The following is a 12,016-nucleotide window of genomic DNA, read 5'->3' as shown; positions in this document are numbered from 1 at the left end:
ACCTGACCTCTAAGTGAGCTTACAGCAGTTGTGAAGGGAACTTCACTTTGAAGTTTTTGCTATGGAGTCCAGTCCGGTGCAAAGAGTAAGATGAGACAAGTCCCCAGTTCCCACAATTGATGATAAAGTTTGCCTAAACAGCTAGTTGACATATAGACGTCTACTGATGGATACCTTTAATCCCATACACGAGGAGCTGATTTTCTGGAGGCTACAAGTTCCACAAGCAGAAGGAACAAGCAAGATCTCGTGACTGACATGTCATGAGCAAAGCACAATTCCTGCTATAGATTCATAGCGTGAGTTTTGCCGAGTGCCTCACTTTCCCACCTACAAACTGAACTGGTGACTGGAATTCCCCCGTGTCCTGCTGTCAGTGTGGACTGCAAGGTCCTCAAGGCAGCAACTATTTTCTAGTTGGTGCTTATATCGTGGTGTGCTCTAGGATGTTGCAGTCGTGGTGGGGTCTCTGGCCTCAGCTGCGCTGCAAGTGCTGTTCCTCAATTTCCTACTTATCTCAGCAGCCTGTTTTAAAGTGACATTTGTACAGGGTGTTGAGGTCCTTGGTTGAAGTGCTGTAGGAATTCTTTAATTACTTCTAAGCCCAGCTATTTGCAATTCAGAAGCTCATGTTACAACATTAAAAGGCTTTGACAATGTAACGTGGAATTTCTGGAGTAGGCTCCAGCAACACAGTTTCTCTTTTTTATCTTGTATTTCAAGGAAAAGTGACAGCAAAAGTTAAATGCTGTTTTTATTTAGTGCTGTTTGATTGAAAGATTAAGGATTGAATTCCTAATTTGAAGACCGATTCTCAATGGAGATGGAATATTGGTATCTATTAAGGACAAGGTGCCCCTGAAATTGCAATCTGCTGCTCTTCAGAAGTTTTAAATTTCAGGAAATTATAGCTTTCTACCTTCTCTACAAAAAAATATATGTAGTTTTATGATAACAAAAGTGCCTCTAGCAGAATATACATGTATTTCAAATGAAAAAGGTAACCCATTTAACCTTCAAACAAGGCATCTCTTCCAGCCACCAGCAGCCTCGCAATAAAGCAGCTGTTGATCTTATTTCATGGCCACCTCCCTTTGTAGCATGCAAATCCTGTTACATGCAGCCGAATTTCCCATTCTCAAGCCAAATCCTTTCCAGTTCCAGATCATCCCAGTTCTGCTGTGCAGCAAGTGGAACGTGGCGATAACTGTAAGACAAACATTTGGAAATGGACAGTATTAAATCCCCCAGACATCATCTGCACGAGGAAACATCTTCCTCATCATTCTGCAACATCCTCATGCCAAAGGACATCCTCTCCTCTGATGCCAGGGGTCCAGAACAGACAGACTCTTCTCCTGATCCCTGCAGAAGCCAAATATGTCTACGTGGCCCTAGGAAGACTCCTGTAGTGGTAATGGAGATGTGGAGAACAAAAATATTTACATCAGGCTACAAGGGCTGAACACCCAGATGCACATAAGCTTACTTTAATCTAACCAGTCTGCATAAAAATGTGTCAGCATAGATTTCAGCATGGACTGATGTCCCATCACCACCCCAGCCCCTACACAAACTCAGAAAACTAGCAGTAAAGTTTAAGTTGCCATAAATTCTGTTTTTCACCCAAAGTAGCTCAGCCATGCCTACAAGAGCTGTGTTCCCTACTCCGGTTGTCACACAGCCATAGCCTGAGCAACCCTGTTTTCAGAGAAGAGAGCGCCCTGGCTGAGATGCAGAATGGTGGCAGCGAGATTGCAGTAACGGAGACGTCCGCAGCCCTCTCACTACAGCTCAACGCGATTGATCCTCGCCATGACAGACCCTGAGACACGAAGCCGTCAAACTCATCATCCGTCACCCAAACAAACCGCTAGTGATCTACAGGCAGCACCTCCCCTCCGCCAGCAGATTAATTCAGATCATTATAAAATAGCTGTGCCCGGTCTGATGGTTGCGATTAATTCATGGAACTGTCAGAGGTTTCAAAAACGTAACAGTCAGGCTAGAGAGAAGAGGAAATGACAGACAACAACAAAACCCCAGACATTTTAAATAGGGAAAAAAATGTCACAGCCTTATTCTCTACAGGATCATTTCTGTCTGGAAAGCATTGTGGCTATTTATACTAAATATTGTGTTGTGCTCTGTATAAAGCAACTGCCCCAGGCCGTAGCAGCTTGCATCCTAAATCGGGCAAAGGTGGTGTTGTCACCCTCATTTTACAGATGCAAAATACAGGCACGGAGAGAAGACGTGACTTCTACAAAACAAGCGTGACAAACACATGAACTGAATTTGGGCTCAGATGGTATATGGGAATGTTTTAACTGAAAGCTTTCCCTTTCCTGTCAGTGAATTTCCTGACCGCATACATCTAAATTCCTGTGGCTTTCGCTGCATTCACAGATTCGGATTCCTTCTGTTTCTGCCAAATGATGTAGGCTGCCCACTTAGAAGCAAAAACTACCAAGGCTGTTAGAGTTATTTCTCTCTCTTTCCATTTCCTTAAAGGAAACGGACTCCAGGCATCAAATACAAAGGCAGTTCTTGTGGGAACTTTCAAAGTTGCTTTTATGTCCGCCCATCTTTGTGCTGAAGTCACAGGCTGAATTACTGCTGGCACAGAAGGATGGGCAGAGCGTGAATCCGGGTAGTGCGTAGGCGTTCTTGGGTAGCAGCTACAGGCACTTGCCCTGCCCAGAGCAGGCGGGATGCAGGCAGGAGGCAGGCAGGATGCTCCTGGCCCGCAGCTGAAAAGATTGACCCAAAACTCTGCATGCCCCATCATGGGAGCTGGTTTGGGGTATTTAGGTGTGCCCGGCAGGCAGACACCGTGGCATGGTTGAATACCACCCCATTGGCAACACGTCTTGGGAATCTTGTGCCCCTACAGTAACTGCTTGCACGCTAGAAGCGGGAGATAAGAGCAGTAGTGGTATAGTAGGAAAATAGGTTAGATGAATCCTACATCTTTCTTCCCGAGTGCAAGGAAGCTCCACCCTTGTATGGAGCCACCGATACTGGATTACATGGTCGGAGAGTCTGGCCTGCCTTTGAGGGGCTCCGTTACGCATCTGCAGGCAGCCCAGGTCCGCTGGAGCAGGAAGTTTATAGTGCGTGCTCTTGATGCTAAGTAAAATTATAACAACGTCTGGCATCCTGCCTCTAGCATAACCTAAAACGAAGCCTCCTAAACTGATGCTTCAGAGGGCAGCAAAAGAATAAATAAACCCCTTAGTAATATGTCTAGCCAACCGTACAATGCTTTACATGGAGAAAAACATCTTTCCTGAGCCCAATAGGAAATCATTTTGTGCCCTGAAGCATGAGATTTGTTTACCCTTAAGTTAACATGCATAATGCTAGTTTTGTCTTTTTGCAATGAAATTATCCATTCCCTCTATAAATCTGGCTCTTCAGATCCCCCTGAAGAAGCTTATGGCGTAACTTGTAGAAATAACCCACTGGAATGAAACCGTGAGGAAAATTACTGTTATTTCTCCTAAACTATCTCAACACCTGTACAGGCTGGACAAAAGTTCACACACACACATCAAGTCAAGCACTTTCCTTGGCAGTATTTTGCTGTTAACACTGGCATACTAAAGTGTTGGCTAAATAATGAGATACGTTTTATATATTTAATTCGCCTTCAAATGCAGCATTGAAAGTGCAAAAGGAAGCTGAAGACACTGGTCTGCAGTTAACACTGGAGATTCTGCATTTTTTTCTTTTTGTTTTCAAGACAGCGTTAATTTTGGAGGCTGACGTTAAGAATACCATGGACGCTTCAGACAGACACCATTCCTTAGTGCACGGGGTCTTACCACTGAGGACCATCATATTGTGGGGTGGGTCAGATACTCAACAGTGCAATTCCATTGTACGGTTTAAAGACCTATAATTTCATGAAGGAGACGTAGCTTCTACAGGATAGTTAAGGATTTCCACGGCACGATTGTGCTAACAGGTCTTTTCCAGAAATGTGGATTTACACCAAAGATTAATTTGTTTTAGCAGCCACATGGTGTTTTGGCTGCCCCTGAGTTTCCCATACACAGATTTAATCAAATCTCAGATGCTTTTTTTCTCTCATGGGAGGCAAAAGGCTAAAAAAACCTGCTTGCAAAGGTTAAAGATCTTCTTTTTGAGGGCTCTCCAGTGAGAACAGAAAATATTATTCCAGAGAGAATGAATACTGCTAATCCATAGTTGATACACTTGTAAATATTGATGAGAACAATATTTGCTGAAGGGCATAATGAATATCTTTCATATTCACATCCAGACAACAATGCAGGAGAGTAAATAGCATGGTCATGGTAACACGGCTAGGTTTTTTTCCTTTCTTGTACCTGTTCGTGTGCTGTGGTTGCGTACCTCCATTACATCCCTGGTATTAAGTCTTGCAAAAACTTGTTGCGGTTCCCAAGGGCGTTATTTCCATTACAAATAGTGACTGCACTGTAGCAAGACAGAAAAAAAGGAAAAAAAAAAAATCATCAGTTGAGGCAATGCAGAGATAGTGGGGATTCATAAGGGCTACAGCCAGCCTGGTGAGGTCAAACTCCCTAGGCTCCTCTTTACAGTTAATGAAGAAAGACAGGCCCTCCCAGGTGGTAAGTCCGAGCAGGTAAATTAAGCTCTTGCTCTGACTAGCCTCTGAGGTGCAGGATCCTGTCTTCATTAACTATAAAGGGAGCCAGGTGCATTAACCGTAGCAATCGGGGCCTCACACAGTCTCCTTCAGTTACTTGGCTTGGATACAATGCAGAGCGAGCAAAGGTGGGAGTCCGGGTCCTACATGGACTGTGGCCTTGAGGCCGCCTCAGACAGTGATTTAGGACACCTGAACTGGGCTGTATTTTCATACCTGTTGTAAGCCAACCCCATTGTTTCTACTTTTTAAAAATTTTTAATCGGTTTCATCTGGGCTGGCTCCTGGACTGAGCTGCCCACACAAGCACCCAGGTGCCAGCCCTGGCACAAGGGAGGCGACGGCTCAGTAGCAGCTTGTGTTTAAATCGCCCTAAAGCAGTTACAAAACTGCAGCCTCAGGTACTGGAAGTCGGACGATATAAATATCCTCCTGCTTTTTTACTGCCATGATCGCTTTGATCACTGTATCCTTAAACCAGTCTCCATCCTGCTGTATCTCACTTCTTGCCAGTAGTCAAGAAAAGGAATTTCAGAGAAAGACAACCAATATCAAAATTTCATTATTGCTATTGGATAAATTCTATAATCAAGCCTTAAGGTAGGATACAAAACCCATATGGGGAGAGAATGTCTCCGCTGCAGAGCGTGTGCTCTAGGAAAGCCAGATAAAGGGTGGGAGAAGAACACCTTATCCTATGTTCAACCAAAGGCAAATTAATGGATTACCTTCCTTTCCATGTGAGCTTTTACAAAAAAAAAAAACAAAAAAAACCAAAACCAACCAACCAAAAAAACCTCTCATGCAAGCATTTTTGTTAGAAGTGTTTATATGTTAATCCCGCTACAAAGCAGCAAGATCGCAGCTAAGCGACCATCGCCAACCAACCCAAATCACAGCTCGGCTAGTCACGGTCAGCTCAAAGGAGGAAATAAAGAACATTTTCAAAGAATCAGTCATCTAACTAATGCAAGGTTGTAGTATTATGTAAATAGATAAGATATCAGAAAAGGAGAAAGCCCTAGACGTGTTAACATTCACTCGTGCAAATATTGACATCGAATGCAATAGGATTACTCCCCTGAGGAATGTTAAGTGTACACCTAAGTCTCTGTGGAATTTGGGCTTAGGTTTGTAGAATAAATAGCTTTTTGAGAATTATTAATTTTTTTAATATATATTGCATTATCTGTAGGAATACTGGTACCGTAATTTGAATATTACAGAAATACTGATTTTATAAAATATTCAGCTGGTCTCCTAACTCAGGTGAGGGATAAGACAGATACTCATAAAATGAATTCAGGAAATATGACAGTCACATTACAACAAACACTATTCATTCCCTTAGAGTAATCAGGTTTATTAAAAACAAAGGCTAGTTAATATTTTATATTTGCAAGCATCTTTTCCCACTAATGCCCTAAAGCATTCTGCAAGCTACGTGCTGACAGCATCTTAAGTGCAGTCCCTCCTCCTGCGAACCCCAGTTGCAAAGCTCTTGGCTGAGTGCCCGGTGGCCACGGCACACCTTGGCAGCAGCCCTGCCAGCCCCCTTGCGAGGCACAAAATGAACCCATTGAATTTCATCTAAACGCTACTGCTGACATCCATGCTAATTCAGTAATTACAGCCTGGTCAAAAAAACCCTGTTCCCACTGAACTGGATGGCGACCAGGAAGGCAGAATGTGCTGGCTTCTGTACTGGGGTACACGTATCTCCTCAGCTGGGAAACGGGGCTTCAAACCGATGGCTTAGCCACTGCTACGCGACAGAAGATTTGGAGAAGCGGTGGAGACACACATTCAAGCTTTCCATTTTTTGGACTGCAAAGCTGGGAGTCTCAACGGACGGGGCTGGTGAGTGGGAAGAGGTGGAGGAAAGCAACTCCATTGAGACAGCACTTCTCATCAGAGAAACCCACCCGTGGGCCAGGGACCAGCACGACAACTTCCAGCACCTTGCTTGCTCAAGCCTGGCTCTGAATCCAGCTCCTGGAGAAACCCCGTGCGCGGGTGGCGTGGGCAGGGCTCGGAGCAGCCGCCAGAAGGGTTTGGAGACGAAGCACCGCTAGAGGACAGCGGAGGCTAAGAAATGCCTGGCAGAGCCCCTGCTGCTCGGGAAGGGGCCGGGGTCTGGAGGGGTTTGCTCCAGAAGATTCAGCGGCGGTAAACACCCGCCCGCGCTCCCCGCGGCGCACCGCGACTCGGGGCAGCTGCCGGCAGGAGGCGCGGGGGCGCGGGCGCAGCGCGGCCGGGGCGCGGAGGCTGCGCGGCGAACGGAGCCCCGCGGCCGGGGAGCGGCGCCGCTGCGGACAGCGCTGGCGTCTGAGGGCGCAGCGTGCCGAAGCGTAATTGCCGTGACTCAGAAAAAAAATTAATCCGCTAGCAAAAGAGGTGACAGCTGTTCCTCTGATTCCATTTACATCTAATTTGTAGTGTTTACCTAATATCTTAGGTGCGTTTCCAAAGACAGCTAAGAATACCTTTGCGTTTCAGCGACTGATACGTAAAAGTAGGTTTAATTTTATATGAGTGACTAACTAGCATTTCTTGCTAAACAGCAGGGATACAGATGGGGGGGAAAAAAAGAAAAAAAAGGAAAATTGAAAATCTCTGTTCTGGAATGCAGAACATTCTGCATAGACTCACACTGGACATACCTGTTTGCACGAACACCTTGCGAAGGCTCTGTAAAAGATTACAGAATCACAGAAGATGTAAAAGATGTTGTCCTAGATCTAAATACAAGCGTGTCAATTAACCATGATCTTGAAGACAGTACTTATCTAGAAAAACACTTAAGATATTGAACTAGTCGGCAGACAAGTGTGGTTAACCTTAGGTTCATCACATCCACATCTTTAAGTGACATTCCTTGAGTGGCAATAGGACACATTCCCTCTCCTTCAGGGTAGCTCCAGCTTGAGACATCTCACGGTTTTAGCCCAAGTTTTGTGCCATCTCTAATGGAATTTCTAATTCTGCTCATGTTTCTCCCATTTATCTAGGACTAGCTTACTGCTTGCAAGGCAAAATATGTGTAAAAATACATGACAGCTGCCATAGCACCTTTCACACCTACGTGTCACTTCACAACCATGAGAAGGGTCCCAGCATCACGATGAAATGGTTGCATTTAGATTTACAACCGTAGTCGCCTCCTACCCGGGATGGGAATGATCTTCACAGCACAGCAGCATTGTAGTGAGCTGCCCTCGGCTCTGCAAGGAGTCGGTGGCAGAGCTGGAGAGGGAGCGCAGAGCCTGGCCTTTCCATGCTCTGCTCCACTCCCTGGTGGAGATAAGTGGCACAATATAGACGTGGATAGCTCCTCAAGAACACCCCTCCAGAGCTATTAATATTTTACTGGCAATTTATGGATCGTCCTTCCTGCTCTCCCCCTACTGTTCTCAGACATGGAACAAAATTAAAACAAACCTATCATGCCATTCTGCATTTCAATTAAGTACCACGGAACAGATTCCCAGGGGCTAGACTGGGATTTGCTGGTGTGGTCCTTTATGAACAGAAGCAGGACAGATCCCAGTTTGCCATCGTGAACAGTACAGTGCCTACTCTGCACCCTGGGTACAGAGGCCAGACCTTAGTCTGGAAATGCAGTTTACTTTAGGAGGTACGGAAAGAAGTTGGCAGCTTGTTACACTTTCTCCCAACCTTGCTCACCCTCATGTGAAATAATAGTAAAGATCTGAAGCGACAGAATACTATGCCAATTTCTGTGGTTTTGGCTAAGTAGCTTACTGTTGGCTTTTACGCACACAGTAGTTTGACGGTTTTTGGCAGGTTGGCAGCCCAGGGGTATGATTTTCAGCATTCTCTAATTACAATGCTGCTGCCAATGAGCTAATGCCCACGGGGGAGCAGGGGAGAGCCCGCGAATGGCTCCCACTCTGTGTGGAGCTGAAGCACTAAAAGATGTACAGAGAAATATGGCCTCCCTTGATGACTGCAGATTAAAGCATGGACTCGATTAAAATTCACATCCTGCAGTTCTCAGTTTTGTTAACGGTGAAGATAGGAATAAATGTAGGAAACTAAAGCAAACCTAAGTGAAAACTGGAGAGCAAATGGACTTTTTTTTGTTTTCAAAAAATCGCTTGCAGAGCAGAAGAGCAGAGTCACGATCTCTTGACAAAAGTACCTGCCAGATGTATGATGTACCAAGGAAATGGCAACCAGGTTGGTTTTCATACTGAATATAGCATTCAAGGGATGAATCAAGAGAAGAAATCCAGCCCTCCGCAGTCAGGTAGGCACCAGTTCAGCCACTGTTTGTAACCTGTTCTCTACAATAGCACAGAAGGAACCAGATACCTGTTTTGTCCTGCTGTAGCAACGCCTAGGAAATACCTTTGGAAATGGCATCATGAGGAGTAGGAGTCGTGTATCTTCTCTACAGAAAGATCTGGATTTTGAGGACTCTTCGAGGACCGCTACCCGCTGCAGGGTCCTAAAAATGCCAGTTCTTTATGCTGTTAAAAAACTCTTCTACTTAAAGCAATGGAAAAAGTGGAATATGCAATGTCCAGTGCCTCAGAGTTGGGTATGTTGGTCTGAGAGACTAAACTTAAGGGAAACATCTGAAATCTTGGCACTCTGTGGTCATGAAACATATTCAAGGGATTATTTCAAGTGCCTCCCCAAATTAAGGAACGCCTCTGTCTCTCTGATAAGGCCTCTCTTCTCAGTTCACTGCCGCAGCAGGGGTTATCTGTGAAACGCTCAACGGTTATGACTTCGTGACTAAGGGGGAATAATGCTCTGAAAAAAAAGAAAAGAATGGAAGGAGAAAGGACTGCAATCTAAGTTCATTTTAACTCCAGTATTTTATTATTAGTTAAAATTCCCAAGGTAACCTCTATTTCCACATGTATGTAATAGTTTTCAATTTCGGTAGGTCTAGCAAGGACTGTGAACTTCAAATGAGGACCAAGCAGCCTGGCTGTATGTATCCCACTGCAGCAGACCCTCAACACTTCAATTTCTATGGCCTTTCCAGCATGCCTGTAGATGGGTATTAGCCACCAGGGAGAACTGAATAATGATCCTTCCCGCCTTCCCCCCCATATTTTTTCCTTGCAAAACCATTTCTCAGCAAATCCAGGTGGTGCAACGGAGCCTGATGAGAACAACCTGGTTCCAAGTGTGGATGTCGGAGGACATATACTGCATGTCTGTGACACTGCCAATGAAGCAGATGTTTGCCATTATTGCCCACTATTGAGGTACCAGCGTTTCTTCCTCACTAACCACACGCTGCAAGCAGCAATCATGCATCACCTTCTCTTCTTCTAATGGGTACTCAGGCGTGTAATAAGTTGAATTTCATCTTGCTGATGAATCTTATTTTAGTTGTTTGGCATGACAGGACATTTCTTTGTTAAAAAGTGAATGGAGACATCTGGCTTTGGCAGGGTGACTAAAATGAGCTGCGTCTGGCCAATGTCTCCCCTGTTTCACCTTAATTTGCTGACGCTAGATCCAGCAACACTTGCAGACTCAGAACAGCAAAACAGACTGCAGAAGTCCCCCTTTACACCTGCCCTATTTTGCCTTAGACAACTTTATCTCCCGTGGTGTGACACGCCCCAGGTATTCCTTATGCCACTTGAATGGTGCCAATGCTGTATCACCCACTGAGCAAAGGCACTAAACCTGTAAGCACATGGAAGATATTCCCATTACTTCTGCTGGCTCCACTGACGACAGCATGACTGCTAGCCAAACAAGCACCGAGCTCAGCTCTTTCTTGACCACTTGTCCCAACTCTGCACTTATGCAGAGAGGCATGAGACTGTTCTGACCCATCAGCATCTCACGTGGTTTGCAGGACTGGTGTAAGTTACTGCACATGCTAAAGGACTGAGAATCAGACCTGTAATCTAGGGCCACTGGTGAGAGACTGCTGCTGTTCCATCCCCTTTTTAATAGCTTTCTTCCTTCACGATGAGTTATTGCACTCCTGTTTTTGGCTGTGCTTCATTTGGAAAGTTGGCACGGAAATATTGTTTGGCAGACACAGGCCTGCCCTGGCAATCTACTGTTTGGGGGTTGTTTGCTTTTAACTAATTCATTATATTGCTGTACTGCAATGTATATCGCCTGTTTTTCCCTCCAGCACAGAGTGTTTATTAGACAACTACTCTCAGGAAACTTCCCCAAGACAAACACTTAACCCTCAGCCTCCTCGGAAAGGCTGGCATCCTTACGACCAAGCACTAGAAAACAAAGGCAGCTCGCGTACAATTATTAGTAATAATATTTTGCTTGTTATTAGTGAAAACTTGCATTAACATCAGTGCCTTCACCTGGATTCATCCCTGAAGTAACAGGAGCTCATTACAGAGAAATTTGTGAGATTAAGCCTGGGTTTCCCTGGCTTCTCTCTCTCTCAATTCTCTAACGTGATTGTTCTCCATGACCCTAATATGTGACAATCATTTTAATGCTGGTAACTACCCTTCTGACTGGAGAAGGTACTGAATGCCGAAGATATTTAAAGGTATCACCAGTCAGCCCTGGTTCTGGAGCCATGAAGCAGTTCATGTTCCTTAAAAGCCGATTCCAGCAATGTCCTTTTGGTGAATCGTCACTGAGGTGGGAGCCAGATACCGGAGTTCCTGAGCCTACCAGACACCAAATTCCAGGCCTCCTAGATAATCATAAAATCAAAATTGTTCCCTGAAGCAAACTGGCTGCCCATGCAAGACAGGTGCAGCGGGCTCACATCGTCTCTGCTCCCTGCTGCAAACCAGCCATGCCTCCTGTGGGCACAGCTAAACACAACGGCAGAGAAACTGCCCAACAGGCCATCACAGAGATCATGGATCTATCTATCAGGTTTCTGCCCATCACAATAAATAATTCACTAAAGAACATTCTAGACCAGAAGTTATAAGCTCTGTAAAAGAGAAGAAAACCCACCCTTTGTCTCTTGCGTAGCTCCCGTTGCAGAGGGCCCCCAGTTCTCCGAGGCTTTGTGGGTTCTGCTGCAGCTCAGACCAACAGCGCTAGGAAATTAACTTTCAGGAGTAAAGAGCTGACACAGCACTACAGCTGCTGATGCCTGCCTTACAGCCTTAACCCAGGCAGCGTGCTCGTCATTAACTTTGTTGTCATTTTGCATGCCAAATTCTCCTGTGAGTCACCCAGAGGAGTACAGATCAGCAGACACACATGAAGAACAGAAACACTGGTAATACTTTCCCCAAATCTTAGACTTTGCCTCAGTTTTAAAAACACGCCTTGTGACACTAGCTAATAAAGTGCTGCACAAGAAAGTATAGCTTTAATCTTTGTATCGGATTCTGGATTTGTAGAAGTTTTGAGTAA

At 45.1% G+C, this 12,016-nt stretch overlaps 1 long non-coding RNA gene across 9 annotated transcripts in view; it reads right to left on the bottom strand.

The window, feature by feature from the left end:
- The window catches only part of LOC148056414 (uncharacterized), a 179,698-nt gene that overhangs the window by 38,502 nt on the left and 129,180 nt on the right, over positions 1–12,016 (bottom strand). For 7 of the 9 annotated variants that reach the window (XR_015703347.1, XR_015703356.1, XR_015703351.1 and 4 more), the window contains one exon: positions 4,359–4,467. This is a non-coding gene — a long non-coding RNA (uncharacterized LOC148056414). Of the gene's footprint in view, positions 1–4,358; positions 4,468–11,608; positions 11,712–12,016 lie in introns of those variants that run through there. The other 2 variants (XR_015703349.1, XR_015703355.1) reach the window with 1 other exon arrangement.

Source organism: Nipponia nippon, unplaced genomic scaffold (genome assembly GCF_047370975.1).
Source record: "Nipponia nippon isolate SJK-2023a ecotype South Korea unplaced genomic scaffold, ASM4737097v1 scaffold_14, whole genome shotgun sequence".
Classification (NCBI taxonomy): Eukaryota; Metazoa; Chordata; class Aves; order Pelecaniformes; family Threskiornithidae; genus Nipponia; species Nipponia nippon.
Note: the sequence above shows the minus strand (reverse complement) of the source record. Positions and strands in the feature narration are given on the sequence as shown.